The sequence below is a fragment of the Haliaeetus albicilla genome, chromosome 11, assembly GCF_947461875.1.
Source record: "Haliaeetus albicilla chromosome 11, bHalAlb1.1, whole genome shotgun sequence".
NCBI classification, from domain to species: domain Eukaryota; kingdom Metazoa; phylum Chordata; class Aves; order Accipitriformes; family Accipitridae; genus Haliaeetus; species Haliaeetus albicilla.
The window spans coordinates 5,998,832-6,014,540 of NC_091493.1; the positions used below are offsets into that span (position 1 = coordinate 5,998,832).

General features: G+C 43.1%; 1 protein-coding gene across 14 annotated transcripts in view; it reads right to left on the reverse strand.

The window, feature by feature from the left end:
- SGMS1 (sphingomyelin synthase 1) overlaps window positions 1–15,709 on the reverse strand; it is a 110,877-nt gene that overhangs the window by 20,454 nt on the left and 74,714 nt on the right. The window contains exons 1-2 of one of the 14 annotated variants that reach the window (XM_069795922.1): window positions 12,346–12,525; window positions 9,205–9,336 (exon numbers count right to left, since the gene is read on the reverse strand). The exons of 8 other annotated variants lie outside the window; for them this stretch is intronic. The gene's annotated coding sequence lies outside the window, so the exon portion shown is untranslated. Of the gene's footprint in view, window positions 1–830; window positions 853–1,903; window positions 2,031–9,204; window positions 9,337–12,345; window positions 12,526–15,709 lie in introns of those variants that run through there. 5 more of the 14 variants (XM_069795918.1, XM_069795925.1, XM_069795924.1 and 2 more) reach the window with 5 other exon arrangements.

Here is a 15,709-nt window from a genome sequence, read left to right on the forward strand (position 1 = left end):
CACACAAATGAATCCCCCCTCCCCCCCGGTGAACAGAAGTTACAGAGACTGAATACTCCAGATGAAAGCTGGGAGCTCTCATCCTGCATTTTTACAGCACAAAACAAACTGTTCGTAACAGCAGGGTCTGAGTCACTGCTTACAGTCACCTCCTCTACAGGCATTTCATCATCACTAAACAATAATGCTCCGACACCTCAATAATTGGACGACCTGTATTTGCAAAGCACCTCTGCACACCAATTTGCAACAAAAGGGCGATGCCTGCCACAAAGTCTGTGCTGGATATCACTAACGAGCTCTCCAGCAATGCTCCGAATTGCTTCCCTCCCTCCAGGATAGCCGTGCCTCCAAACCAGAGATCGCCCTTTGCAAGAGGCTGCACCACTACCGAGCAAGATACTGTTGGCATTTTAAAACAATAAAGCTAGTTTTGGCCTGTAAATACAAATATATGCAAATACAAAATATCTGTAAGTATAAAATTGAGGCACGGATGGGCTCACGAGTTTCACGGAGCTCCGAGATAGGTTTCCAAGGTCGGTCCTAGGTGGAAAACATTGTCCCGTGGACACAAAGTCAGAGCAAGCAGAATTACTACTACGAAAAGAGAGGCTGGGATCAATATGTGAAGCAACGCCCATGTACCCTGAATAGCTACTTACGCAGCTTCAGAGAGCGAAAAAAAACCTGCCTGCATACTACATAAATCTCCAAGCAGCCCCCTTTTCTAAATTACTCTATAGGAAAAAGACACACCCACCCCCACCCCCACCCGTATATTTCCTATCTTAATTTAACAAAAAAATAAGAAATTAAAATCCACACACAGGCAGAGATCTCAGTATAACAGCCCGGACTTCAGTGGCAAGGATTTTAAAATGAAAGTACTTCATCGAATCTGAATAACCAAACAGCTCATCTTCAGGTGGGAAACACCGCTAGTGAATCTCTGCTACAAAAATGTATCATCTATTACTGCATGCATGTATGCGTATAGGTATATACACGCGTTCTGTGCTAGGTGATAGAGACACCTTTTCCCTCCAAACCTGATGAAGCCTCGTCCCTTCGCTTCTTCAAAGCACTACATCTCTTTGCTCAACTTTCTTCCTCCCACTTCTTCTTCCTTGGGCTTGGAAGCAGTTACGGAAACCACCAAACCCTCAGGAGAAGTCTTCACCTGACCAGCAATCTCATCGCGGGTGCAGTTGCTAAGCAGGGCTTTTCTTTTGACACTACGGAAATCCTGCTTCGAGTGATCCGGGGGTGGAAAGGATAGGGTGGGGAGGGCAGGTCCTGCCTTTAGTTTAAGTTACAAGCAACTATCTCAGACTGAAAAGTCTCCTCAAACGCAGGAGGGAGAGCCAGGCACCAGGACCACAGCCCCAGCTGGCACCTGCAGAACTTTCTGCCTATGGCAGGGATAACCCAAGCACACATCTCATTTTGTACTGCATACCACAATCCTAACATCTAAATCCTAAAGTAATACAAGACCTGCAACAGAAGTGGGATGTATATTAGCTTATTTTTGAACAGCTGCAATAAGAAACCCACCTTCCAGCTCCCTGCCCCAAATGCTTTTTAGATCTGCGCAAGAGAGAATTAACACCACAAAGTTAATTTGCACTGGGGAGGGGGGAATAACAAACACACAACTGTAACTCCTGAGAATATTGAGAGAAAGTGGGTTTGTACTATTTCAGCCCTCCACCCGCAAAGGGGTGCATGAAAATATTAATGGACCGTCACAAATCCTTACACATGGGCAATCTGCTTCGACACTAGGATCTTTAATTCTTCAGCAAAGACTTCTGCAGCAGGACTCAACCTGCCCACCCCACCAGTCACTTATTTGCTATATACAGACAGAAACCCCCATGGACGCCACGACACGCACTGCGCTCAAACCTTGCACATCTGGTTTCTGGACCGAAGCAACCCCAAGTGTTTCTGGGCTCTGTGCTCAGGCGGCATCAAGCTCAGCCATCGTCTCCAACACAGCTGAACACATGTCTGTGTTATGCCTCGGGATCTAGGTTAGCCATAGATAGGGCAGAGCTGGAAATAGAGCCCCGTGTCCTCGTGCAACCTCTGAGCTAACTCCATTACTAAAGAGCATGAAACAATACTTGCCTTCCTCTTGAAACTATCAAAACTTCCTTATATTTATATCCACACAACAGAAGACCTCTGAAGGAAAACAGATGAAACACTGAAAAAAGCAGAAAAAGTGGTTTTTCCCTACAAGGCATAGAAATGGGGAGAGGATGGGGTAGGGCAGAAGGACGGAAACAAGAAAATAAGGAGACACTAAATGTTTGTGATATGCTCTGTATTTGACTCCGTTAACCAAGGATAAGTGTTTTGCATTTTTTTGGCGTGTTTTTTTTTTTTTTTTTTAACCTATGTTGGATACCTAAAAGTCATTTATTGTTAGAAAGTCAGATTTCTGGTGAGCTTCTGTGAATCTAAGTAGTAGCAAGAATTAAAAAAAAAAAAAAAAAAAAAAAATTATCAGAACTGAAAGGGAAGTTTTGCCTAAGGAAACTTGACGACAGTCTTGTGACTGATGGTAACAGCTCTAAAATGCATACTCCAGCAAGTTTTGCCAAACCAGCCATGCAGATTGGGAAAAAGAAAGGTGGCAGAAACCACAGTGAAAACAGAACCTCACTGAAGACTTAAATAAATTGTCATATTTTTTTAATATTTGGGTTTGCTACTGGACTCGTATTAGACAGCATTCGGACCACAACAGTTGCTTCCTCCAAACTGCCTTTCCCAGAGTTACAACCAAAGCAAAAGAAAACTAAGTCTACACGCTTAGAATCCCAGCCTAAAACAATGTTTCCATATTTCATTAGAAATATAAGTATTTTATTTAAAATATCCTACTTTTGAAGTCCAGCACATCAGATCCAGATCAAAAAGACTCCAAGCCTCAACAGTTGAAATACAAATATCTAAATATCATCACGCAAGATGCTGTTCTCTGCATTTCAGCTGTTACCATTTATAAACCCCCCCAAAAGGCACACCATCAACATAATTTTCAATGCTATTACCCTTGTAAAACAAAACAATACCTGGGTTTGTCTTTATTAATTTAGTTTCATATAACACATAATGATCCCCGGTCTGAAAGACAGAACACCACAAATATTCAAGATTATTTCTGGTATAAATAGTCCTACTAACCCAATTTTTTAACATATATCCTCCTCTTTCCAGCAATACCTGTTCAGAGTTGTATGATAAATCAAATATTTACATATTTCCAGATATTTACATATTTACATATTTCCAGATCCGGAAGACTTATTTCTCTGTGAAGGAGAGGAAGATTCATTGCACAGTTGGTCTAGAACAACCAGAAACCCAGGAAAGGCTAGAAAAATTAAAAAAAAAAAAAAAAGGGGGCATTTTTGCCAAGGAGTTATGGGTGTACAATCTGCACGATGGGAACTCATCTTACTAGAGCCAGATCTCCTGAAAATTCAGATGAACTGCCCTGGCATCTTTCTTTTGTAGTTAACGCTACAAGCAAGAAAAATATCTCTCAGCTCACTTGCCAAACTTCAGCCACCTTCTTTACTCTCTTTGCCGCCAATCGCATGGATGCCAAATCTCGCTGTTTGCAGTGGAAATCTGCCACTGTCGGCGTTTGGCTTGATGGCAAAAACACGCTTGCGTTCATTCAGCAAAATCCAGTGTGGCTGGAGAGACAAATCCTCTCCCCTCCCCAGTCCAGCCACCCAGCACCTCCTCCTTCGAAAGCACGAGTGCCAGAAAGGGATGGCAATTCAGACCAGCTCTGTTCCCCCTCTCTAAGGGTCCCTAATTTTTTTGCCTTTTATAGATGATTCCATGATTGTTGCTTGGTGTTTCAGGACTGCTGCTGCTGCCACCAAATGTGACACTTTGATGCTGCAACAAGCTCCAAATTTCAGAATTGGGACTTCAGAAACCCAAGATATTCCTCCCCAAGCGCTGAAAAGTAGCTTTATCTCTGTATGGGACTCCAGACCCTAATGCCATCGACTATTCACACTCAGCTGCTCCCGATCTATGTCAGACATGCCGTCCCTCCCGTTGATTATCCTGTGACACCGGCAAATCCTACTTAAATCTTGCTTCTGGCAACAATTCGGCATCGAACCCAAAGAACAGGTAAGCACAAATGTCCTCCTCAAAACATTAAGGGTTCCTAACATTTTTAATTGCCAGATATTTTAAGAGCACAAAACAACATCGAAAACACACTTGCTTCGACACTGACAGTGATGGCAACTGTGAGGTATCAGTCAAACAATTTCCAAGACCACAAGTAGAATCACTTGAAATCGTTAATAGTGTGTTCAAAGTCTGAAAAATACTTTATATTTTAAATACTCGTCTCAGCTTAAAGTTATGATTAACTACATTCACAAATAAGGAGAGATAAGCAAAGATAAGAAACTTGTATCTTGCTATCTAACTGTTCTGGAAATTATGAATATTTCAATAACCGACTGAAACCCTCAGAAGTAAGTTCCTCCTGCAGACATCCAATTACCTCTAAATTTTTTCTCTAGTGACACACTTGAGGTATTGGAGATGTGCCTGCGTCATGGTGTCCTAACATCTTTATGGAGCTGTCCATTAGCCACCCAGCAACTCTGGTTATGATCCCAGGGAGTATCTCAGGCAGGGTGGTTCTCAGCCATCCTTTCTTCTGCAGGTAGTGACTCCACTATCTGGCACACTGAACACAAAAGACTGGACGACTGTGTAACAGATTCACACACTGACCTGGTAGGTTTTTAACTCTTCAATTAAATCAGTTCAAAAAGTAATCTGTAATTCCAGCCAAACAAGAGAAACTCAGCTTGAGGTACTGGCTAAGTATGACTAGCTTGCATTCATGTCATGGACATTAAGCTACATTTTAAAATAGTATTTAATGAAAACAGTATTTCAGCTCACAAACTCCTCCACCCAGGGAATGCTATCGTCCACTACCTACCTACAACCCATAAAACTGCTGCAAAGCAACTCAAAACTGAGTGCAAAGGTCAGTCAGCAGTTTGTTCACACTTCACAACCAGAAATAATTTAAAATACTTTAAATCAGGTGCCTTAAATCAGATTATTTTTCATGCAATACCTCTTCTCCTGCCACGGAAGGGTTGGAGGGATCAGACCCAGCCTGCTATCACCAGCGCGTGATTGTCCAGCTGCTAGCGTGAGCGCATAGCCCCTAGCAAACTTTGCTTACTAGTCTAAACATTTTCTTTTAACCAAAAGAAGGCAAACCGAGCTGTACACTACAAACTGTATGATGCACTCCTGAAAAACTGTGTTTCCTTTCCTTAAATTGTACGTTAGGTAGGAGGCGTTAATGGCTTGTAGCACAGCACTAGATGTAATGTCATTTCCACGATCCACCCCAACGTAAGTGTCCATGGACTACATCACAGCACGTACGCTTTATCGAGCACGTAACAACTGCACCTCCCTGCAGTGAACCATCCACATGCTGCTCGCAGCAAACAAATCAAATTGCTCAGATAATTTCAGTTGGTTTAGAAATTGAAAAGCTGCGTCCACTTGGGGGGGGGGGGGGGGGGGCAGATAAAAATCAGCATTTCTTCCCAGAAAATAAACACATGAATTAACCATTTAATCAATTAAGGGATGCCTGTCGCTCTGAAAGGATCACTGAGCTGCTTGCCTGCAAAAACAAGACTGGGCTTCGTAGCTCCTGTTACACAAATAGGTTAACATCCAGTAAGGAGGACAAGCCCTGCTCATTTACAGCAGCAAGAGAACTGCAGAAACCCAGCGGCACTATTCTCCTTCAAGCCACAGAAAGAGGAACCCAAATAAATTGCAGGGAAGGACATGAGAGGGAGGGAGAGGAGGAAGGATTTAAATCTGCGGTCATGTGGATGCCATAGATTTCTGCAAGCAGATGGGTGAAGCCCAGATTAGCAAGATATTAACGAAAGCAAGGCAGTAATGCCGATGAGGTGCAGCTCAAAAATAGCCGAACTATGACCTGCCTCACTGAGCAAAGCGAAGCTCCCCTCTCCCAGATGGACTAGTGTCAGCCACGAAGGCATGGCTCTGCTGACTGGTGGGAAAGGATGGGAGATCAAAAGAGAAGTGGAGCACAGTTGGAAAAAGCTGCTGCGGCTGAAGCTAAAAGATGAATGGCAAAGTAGGTAACGAAGCAGCAGCCATGCAGGAGAGCACAATACTCCCTTAAATCAACCTTCAGCAGCGAGATGCAAAAGGCTTGCTGGGAATAAGCCCTTCCCATAGGTAAATATTCAGAAGATACACTCTCTAGACGTGTCCAGCAGGATGCAATATCCCTGCTGTGTACCTGTGCAAGCGAACAAAACAAGGGAATAACAATTATGCTGATGTTTTTAATGTGCAGGGGCTCATCAGAGCAGCAGAGGGGTTAGGATGTTACAGTACTGCAGAAACTCATCTGATGAGGAGCCCTTGAGAGCAGGACACCAGTAAAACCCCATCCAGCCACCTCGTGACAGGCTCCATAAATACACAGCACTACTTCAAGGCCTGGGAAAAGTATATACACCTCCTAAATACATTAGTAAACAGAATATTTTAAGAGCACAAAACAAATAGGGGCCAACTTGACATAGCTGCTGCTTTACCTACCCATCCCATGGTCAGACTCGCTCTACAGGACTATCCTTGAGCCATGCTCTGACATGCATCTTTCAGGTAAATCCTAAGAACATCTTCAAGATCGTCTATACCTGATAAAATATGGCATTTTAATAAGAGGCTATAAAAAAAATAATCTTCCACATAGAAAGATCATGAAAATTCACCATCAGTCCTCTGGTAATGCAGTGCTTCTCCTGCAAGCAATACAGAGCTGTTGAAGTGACTACTGATGGAAAAAAAAGTACTATTTTGGAAATGATAAGATCAAGTACCATAAAGTGTTCATACCAAAGATATTAAACAGTCACAGTAATTTTCATTTGGAGTTTGTTGGATTGTTTTGTTTTGTTTTGTTTGGGTGGGTTTTGTGAGGGTGAGGGTGGGGCTGCATTACCAGAGATTGCACAGAACATAAATACACATGAAAATTGCTTTTAAAAGCAAGTATATTATTATCTGTCCTTAGGCACTCCAAAACGTTTTCATAAGGTCTGAAAATACCTACATTCATAAATATTTAATGTGGGTGAGGGGAGAAAAGTACCATGGCAGAAATTCTGATGAAATACGCAGCTCGCCTTATGTGGGACCACAACAGCACTGAAAAAAAGTGTCTTACTATAGGTTTTATTTCCTGTCGTTAGTGAAACAACGTAGGGACTTGATTTAATTTGATCCTGAGACAAACTTGTGCTGGTCTGAATCGGCCTTCGGCAGCCAAATTACAAAAGCCTGACCTCACAGCAACAGCCCAGGAGTAAAACAGCATCTCCCATCAAGTACAGGCAAACGGAACGGCTGGCACACGAACCAGCCTGGTCCAGCTGCAGCATGTGCACATGGGTAACGCAGCCTGTGTCATCCCAGCTGAAATGCAAGACATGCCACACAGGGCACCATGTGAATTACGATTTTAGGTGAAAACTGCTGACCTCAGACCAGAAAAGCCAGCGGCCATAGGACAGCACAAGGATATCGCATTCCTATCTGTTACGGGGATTTCTTGCCCTCCCCAGAGGGCATGATGTGATCTGCTGGGTTGTCAACAGCAGGGCTGAAGGCTCTCCTCACTTTCTGGAGGAGTAATGAGGAAGGATGAGTATTTAGAAAGATCCTGAGAAAGAGTGGTACAGCCACCAGGGAGGGAAGCAACACACACACAGCGTCAACCCAAAAAATCACAAAGCTTGCATTTCCTTACTTCTCTAAAAGCCAGTTTTTGCCAAGTAACCAATTTCCTTACACTCTTCAGTAAATAAAATATGAAGGGCAGGCAGAGTTGTAAAATATAAATGCATACACTTCCATAAGCAACAGACCCTGTTATTGTAGATGCCGCATAAATCACTGAGGACAACAGGACTTATGTCACCTAATGGAGGGCAGAAAATTCAGGGTCAGTTAGCAAGCAAGGACATTTTACATTAACAAGTGTTGCATTTATATTCACCATCGTGATCCACACTGCCTAGAAATTGCAGAAACTGCTTTGGTTCATGTATTATTTAGTCAGACCAAACAGGTAATAGGCAGAATCAAACCTCAAGACAAACATCAGGTGATTTTGGTGTGGATCTCCACCAAATACAAAACTTGCAACGGGATGGCAGGACAGTCACCAGTGTGGTAATTAAGCCAGAATGGCTTAAACGATCCTTCTGTCAGATTTCTCTGCAAAGCTGCCTGAAGATATGACAGTAGTTATGAATCGCCCTATTGAAACTTGTTGCTGTATCTGTTTTCTAGCACTTCGTCACGCACGTGAGTGCAAACACAATGTCTTTACAATTTCAAGTGTTAGCAGTTAGAAGTACTGCTCTGGCAAATTTCCCCAGGGAAGAATAATAGCTACCTATGGAAGACTTTCCCCTAATCACTGCCATCTCCTTTTTCTTAATATTTTTTATTTCAGGCAGTTGACTGATAAATAATACTGTTGCAGTGCTCATGTTTACAATGCACAACACCTTTCCTTTCTCATATTTGCAAAACTTGATTGAAAAGGCACAGCAGCTTTCAAACAACTGGCAGCTGGTACTTCAAAGTTCAGTCGTGAAAACTAATTATGTATCTAGTTCAAAACCACCTTTCACCTTGAAAATTAGGTATGTGGTCTAAAATATTTTCAGACTACCTTTCTACTACTCATATTTACAAAGTGGACTTGAGGTGGCCTTTAACTTGCAGCCAGATGAACAAGTTCAGGATGAAGACTGTGCTTAGCTGTACAAGTGACTTCTTCAGGACAGGAGAGGACATGCGAAGCTCCGAGACAGTGGTGCTCAGGTCTTTTAAGGGACTCAAAACTACTCTTTCCTACCATACAGGACTATAAAGCTCAACAGATCCCTGCTGAAGCTCCAAAAATAGGTCTGCCCCAAGCACAGGGAAAACCCAAAGCCACGCATCAGCTTGCAACTGCCTCCTCCCCTGATTATTCAGAGGTTCAACAGAACTGAAAGTCATCTTCATACCCAAGCGATTTCTGAGTATAAAATCACTTCTGCTTACCTATTTTGAAAAGTACTTATAGACTGGAGTTCTCCCTGTTTCAAAGCTCTGCATAAAGCTGGATTTATTAATGCAGACCCATGATTCATCAGTAGAGCAAGCTGTAGGAGACAAACTGTATAATGCTGGAATCTAGCAAAATCAGGAAGAAGAAAAAAGAAAAATCAGTAGTATTCATCCCAAACCGAGACCTAGACAAAAAACAGTGTGAATGTTCACGCCCTCTAGCTTTTTTCTTCCTTATTTTTCTTTTCATCATCAGTAGTGTCCACTCTTTCCTCTCTCCTCTCCCCCATCCTCCGCAGCTTGTTTCAGCCCCGCGTGTCAGACCCTCCTAGCCATGTGGCACACACTTCAGATTAAAGGTCAACAGGCTTAGGAGAAAATGGAGAGGCTGCTAAAACCAGGGCAGTACAAAACCATCACCCAAAACAAGAGAGCAGAGTATTTTAGATAACTTTGTGACAGATGGGCAGCAGCGCCCGCAGCCCAGTGAGCCCCAGCAGCCTCCTTGGCCTCCCTCCCTTCCAAGGGTTTTTAAAAGAAGGAGAATGAGTCTGAAAGGATCCCGAGAACTGTAAATAAATTATGGCCCCGTTCATCAATTAGCTCAGGCTGCACTGAAATGAAAGCCACAGCGGGCTCTGTAATCACTCAAAATAAACTCTGACGGGATCGCTCCTGTGCTGATGGCTCAATTATGCCTGGGAAGACCGTTACAGAACATTAAACATTAACAAAAGTCTGAGCCTGTGTTACTTTTCTCCCAGATAAATTTAATTCAGTAACTGAGTGCTTTTAGCTTAAGTAACCCTGAATTATCGGATCAATTCTTTTCCTCCTTTGCCTCACAAGTTGCAAAAGCCAGGCCACCGTGTACAGGAAAAATGTTTGCAAATAGTCCCTTTGTAGGACAGTTATATTTTTGTTATACAGGAAAGATATTTTTATAATTTAAAAATACATATGTTTTGGCATAGGGTTGTTTATCTAAGTTTAGTAGCTCAGAAATCAAAACAGGGGCACACTGTTCTCCTGGGTTATGAGGGTTTACTCTAACCTCCCTAGAAGAGCTTCGTCATTTCTCTAAAATCCAGTCCCCTAAAAGAGCTTCTTCATTTCTCTAAAATTCAGTCACCTAGCAGTTGTACTACGTTTTCTGAAACTGCAAGAACCATGAAGACAAAGAAACTCCAACACAGCAGAAAGTTGCTTTCATCTCTCATTTTGCTTTTGCAATATATTATTTGCTTTTCATAGCTGCAAGTTTAACAGGACTAGAGATACCATTGCCACCTGAAGCATCTCTCCATTTTCTCTCTGCAATTGTACTAAGGCAAAATAAAGTTTCTCGAGGCTTGCCCAGGTCAGATCTTTGCTGTTCTAACCTAAGTATAACAAGCAACGCACTGTGGAGGACTGAATAATGCCAGGATTTCACTGTGGATTTAGGTACACTGTGACTAGTTTAGAACAGACAAACCAATGTCCCCAAAGAAAAGCACATGGCTGAGATTAAAAGAGAAAATTTCAAAACACAAAAGGAGTTAGAAATAATAAGGAAAAACCCCAGAGAGCTGGGAAGACTAAGAAACTGAAATAAAAGCTGCACCAAACCTAACCAGGTGGTGGTCTTTCTACTAAATCCTCCTCATCCTTGATGCTTAATACTCACCAATCCCAAAGCATCAGCTTCCCCAATATAAATAAATTGGATTTAACTGGGTTCAACTTCACGTTTTTTAAAAATTACTGAAGTATTACAGTGTCAGCATTCTTACTAGTGAAAAATCTGCTTGACTGCTAAAGTGATGTTTTAAATTTACAAGAAAACAGTATTATGTATATCACTGGGACCAATGAATTTTTACTCCTGTTTATGAAAAGCAGCCCAGTAACAAGGGACAAAGCATCCTGAAGCATTTTGAAATGTTAACTGAATAAAACCAGCTGCTTATCTTCAGGATTCTTGTCCAGAGGCTGAAAGAGTAACTTCAATTCTTAAATCCACTTTTAAAACACAGAATAATTCCAGTTTCACAAATCAAGAGGTAAAAATTTACTCAATACCAACTTCCACTAAGCTCTGGATATGCTTGTATCTACAGCCTCTTGAACAGAATAAATGCTGTTGTCTTCAAGTCATTCGCCCGGGGAAAGTGTTATGTTACAGGTTTTCTGAACTAAATATTATATAGCTAAACATTATTTAGTTACGTTGAACTAACTGCTGCCCTCCCTCCACCACATCCTGTGCAGGGAATACTTGCTACAGCACGCTTGCTGGTTTTTAGGATCCGTCTAGGATGGATATTCAGGATATCTGAAATGCCCCTGGATATCTCCTTCTTCATTTGGCACTGAACAGGATGGTTCACTGGTTATCGACATCTGGCTGGGAGTGCTACAACAGGAGCTCACCTGAACGAAGAAGCAGCTTGAAAAATCACACTGTTCTGAAGACTGACCACAAAAAAAAAAAAAAAAAAACAAACCACCAAACACCAAGCCCCCAAAAACAAAGACAAAAAAAGCATCAGGAAAGAAACTTTTCAGCAAAGAAAATAATGGTTTCCTTAACTGGCTTTCGCCCTTATTTTAGCAAAGGCAACAGAAAATATATCCAAAGTTACAAGGACCAGTGATAACCACAAGGAATAGTGATAAACACCAAGTGAAGAGTTGCTGACAACACACTGTATAACGGCCACTTCCTAAAAGCAATGCTTAGAAAGCTTGCCACTTACAAAGCACACCATATATTTACCCTTGGCTTGTCTGTTGACTACCTTTCTCCTGACACTTCACATGCTTATTGCAAAATAAAGTCTCTTACAAAAGAGCGTAATATTATAACCAAGCAAGACATTTACATTTAGTAAGTGAAATTAAGGCCCCAGTACTTTTTACATGGTTTTTTCCAGCTACTCAAACTCCCCCATAAACTATCAGAATATGAACAACTCAAACAGCAAAGCAAATCTCCTTAAGGCTTTGCTTTTAACTTGGGTAGACTAACCTGAATTAGCTCAGCCCCAGCTAGAAGCAGCAGCAGCATGCGTGCTGTAGCAGCAATTTTAAACCCAACCTGAGCACGCAGGAGAGCTGACGTTACCGACGCAAAGCGTTCAAGCCGCTCACCTGAATTCAGCTCCAGCCTCCGCGCACCTCAACGTGGGCTACCTGTGCCAGCAGAGTTTACCACGTCTTTTCTTGGAGGCATCCCCTCCCTCCTGCCTTGTATCCCACCCTCCTCGCTTGCGCTTGGGCGATTGCATGGCGCAAAAACTCCTCTTTTCCTGGTTTTCTGCTGAGCTGGGCGGCCGAACCAGCTGGCTGCGCAGTCACACAAGCACAAGCAAGTCCTTCCCCTTTCGGTGGCAGCAGCGAGTTGTAAGAGCAGCTCGGCTCTGTGTTGAAACCATACCTCAAGTTTCCTAATCTGTCTTTCTATTTTTAACCAGAGTCATTTCCCCCACCTTCTCTGCCATGCAGACAGCTGCACAAAGCAGCTGGAGACAACCAAGTGCTCCATCAGGCCAATTTTCCTGGCAAAAAGTCATCCGCAGGCTGGCAGCCAGTGCACGAGGGGCAGCAGAGACGCTCTCAAACGCCCCCCTGCACCCACGGCTCAAGGGAGCCAAGGGGGAACAGGGCTGTCTCCCTCTTCCCTGTCCTCTGTGGCCACAACAGCTCTCTTACTGAGCGTAGCAATCCGCTTGTCCGAAGGACTGCTGCTCTCCTGGCCTCCTGGCTCGCGTAAACTGGCTGAGATCCCAACCAGCACCGCTTGTTCCTAAAAACTCCAAGGAGAGAGAGATTTAGAGCATGGACCTGCTTCTGCACTTAGCTGCTCAGGCCGGCTCTCCCAGGACAGAGATGGAGGGACCGCTCCTGCCTTCTGCAAGCCAGCATTTCCATTTGATATAGCACAGGAGAGCGCTTGCTGGGATGTCCCCAGTACACAGACCTCCTTCGACAAACTCGCATCTCTTGGGGAAAGGTTTGGATTCATCTCCTCCAGGTTTGGTTATCTCCTCCTTCAGGCACTTGGAATTCGGTGTAACACAGACACATGGCAAACCCTGAATTCTCTCCTCACATGGTAGACAGCTTTAAAAAGCTCAGCTTTAAAAAGATATATGTGCAGCCGCCCTGTAAAGTTAGCCAAGCAAAAAGGGCACTTTCCTGAGCAGCAAGAGCAGTTTTGAGCCTTCACAGGCGGATGGAAACCTGGGGACGCAGAGCACAGGTTGTGCAAGGCATTGAGCCATGTGGAACAGCACAAAGAAGGCTTTTGGGTTTGGGTTTTTTTTTTTAAAGTGAGGTCCAGGTTTCTGAGCTGTGCTCTTGAAGGTCATCTTAGGACCAGGCACCTCCAGGGAGAAAACTGAAAATCTCCTTATAGGACCAGGGCAGACCTTTGGCCTAAGACAGCTTGGCTGAGAGCTTGGCACCTAAAACGGACCACAGCTTGGGGAGGGTAAGGCACAACTCCAATGTCGATTCAGGGAGCTTAAGAGTTTAGCTCTAAGTTTTGAGTCATGCTCTTGGATGTGGGCAACCAGAATAGCTTAAGCCCTTCTTGAGCTAAGCCCTTTTTCTTTTGTTCAAGCAACAGCTACAAACATCACCAACGAGGCTACTTTTGCTGTTCTCCATATAACAAGTTTTCATATGCTACGTATTTTCCATACCTCAAGGTACTTCCACAAAATAGGCTTATTGCAAACATGATTGATCAAAACTTAAACAAATGCAGACAGGACTGTACAGATTATAAGTATCAAATGTGTCAGAGAAATCCATTTCGTACATGCCTACAGAAACAAAAGTCAGGCAAAACTGAAATCTGGTGTGGATTTAAGCACAGCAAGGCCCACAGCAAATCTTCCCAGCTCAAACAGATTCAAAGCACAGAATCCCCAGAAACAACGCTGCTGAGCAAAGCAGCCCATCAGTCATAAAACCATTTAAAATTGTTTCGTTAATGAGTTACAGTATTTACAGGTAGGTAAGTGGCAGAAACTTATGGGATTCAGCAATTGTCACGTTGCTGCACTGGCCAGGGGAGAGAAACCCCACCATGAACACAGTGGCCCATATCCACACACAGCCCATGGGGCAGGTAGGTCTGAGAACCTGTTCCCCACTACATGCACCAGCAACAGCTCAGAAAACCATGCTGCTCTTGCCGTTTTGTGGATAACCACGCGCCTTAGCCGCCGTTTTCTGCAAAACTCATCCTGGCCTCAGGTTACTTTGATGAAGAGTTGAAATACTGATTCCCACCACCAAAACTGTTTCAGAGCATGTGAAATAAAAGCATCATCCAAGTACAGTTCCTCCAGCACGGCAGCAATGCATGAGCTGATCCCACCAAGCAGCCTGGCATGCTGTGTTTTCCCCCTCTGCTTTAGTTTGAGCTACTCTCTTAGGAAAGTGCTTTATTCTTTGTGCATGGGGAGGAGGTCCTCTTCCATGCTTAATCCACTGGACTCCATCACTTTATTAACCAGTACAGAAAGCACGACAGCCGCACCACCCACACAGGAAAACCAAGACCTGCAAGTAACTTCACTTCTTACCTCCTGGAAAAACGGAGTTTCAGGAGTGAAAAAACCTCTTTAGCAGCTTTTACAAGCACTGGGACCATGTGTTAATGATTTACCTGACAGTGCTGTAAGCAGGTATTTGATAAGAGTGTGTTCTGTTATGGTCTGCTTTCCTGCCTTTGGCTGCATAACCAAATCAACTCAAAAATGAAGTAGGCATGGTATTACTTGACAAGACAGGAAGAAAATAATGCTCCTCTAAGCTTGCTTACCCCATCCTGCTTTAGAAAAAAATTTTTTATATATACCATCCTGCTTAAAAAACCATTTTTTATATATACAATCATGCACATATATACACACACAGACTAAAACCCAAAGCCTGCATTAGCTCTTCTGTGTGTATACGTATGTGTGTATATATACACAAATATATATATCTAAAAATACACACACACAGAGATGAGCTACTGCAGGCACGGGTTTTTCAGTTTCTTCCCCTAAAGTCGAGTAAAAAATATTGTATATAAATCTATAGGAAAGCATCCAGATTAAAACACGCACTTCAAAAGAGGTTTATGATGAGAAGAAGAGGTGGCTATGCCAGAAACGCACAAATAGGATCACATACCATGGAAAGACTCAGCTGCGTATCTAAGACACAGCTTACAGATAAAGTTATATTCTTCCTTCTGAAGCGCGTTCAGCTCACTGAGAGGATTTCTGTGGTTTCCCCATGACTCACCGTATTCCTCTACACACCCAGGGCCACCCTCCTCTACAACCGAAGCATTCACGTTTTTGGGCGGCGGGTGACACTGTGACACACAAGGAGCAGCACAGTTGCATGGCACTGCCTCTTCCTAGTACAGCTGCTAAAAAAAACTCACATAAAGTCTAAAACACATTCTTGCTCTTACTGTTTCACATGAACACTCACTGCAGTTGTG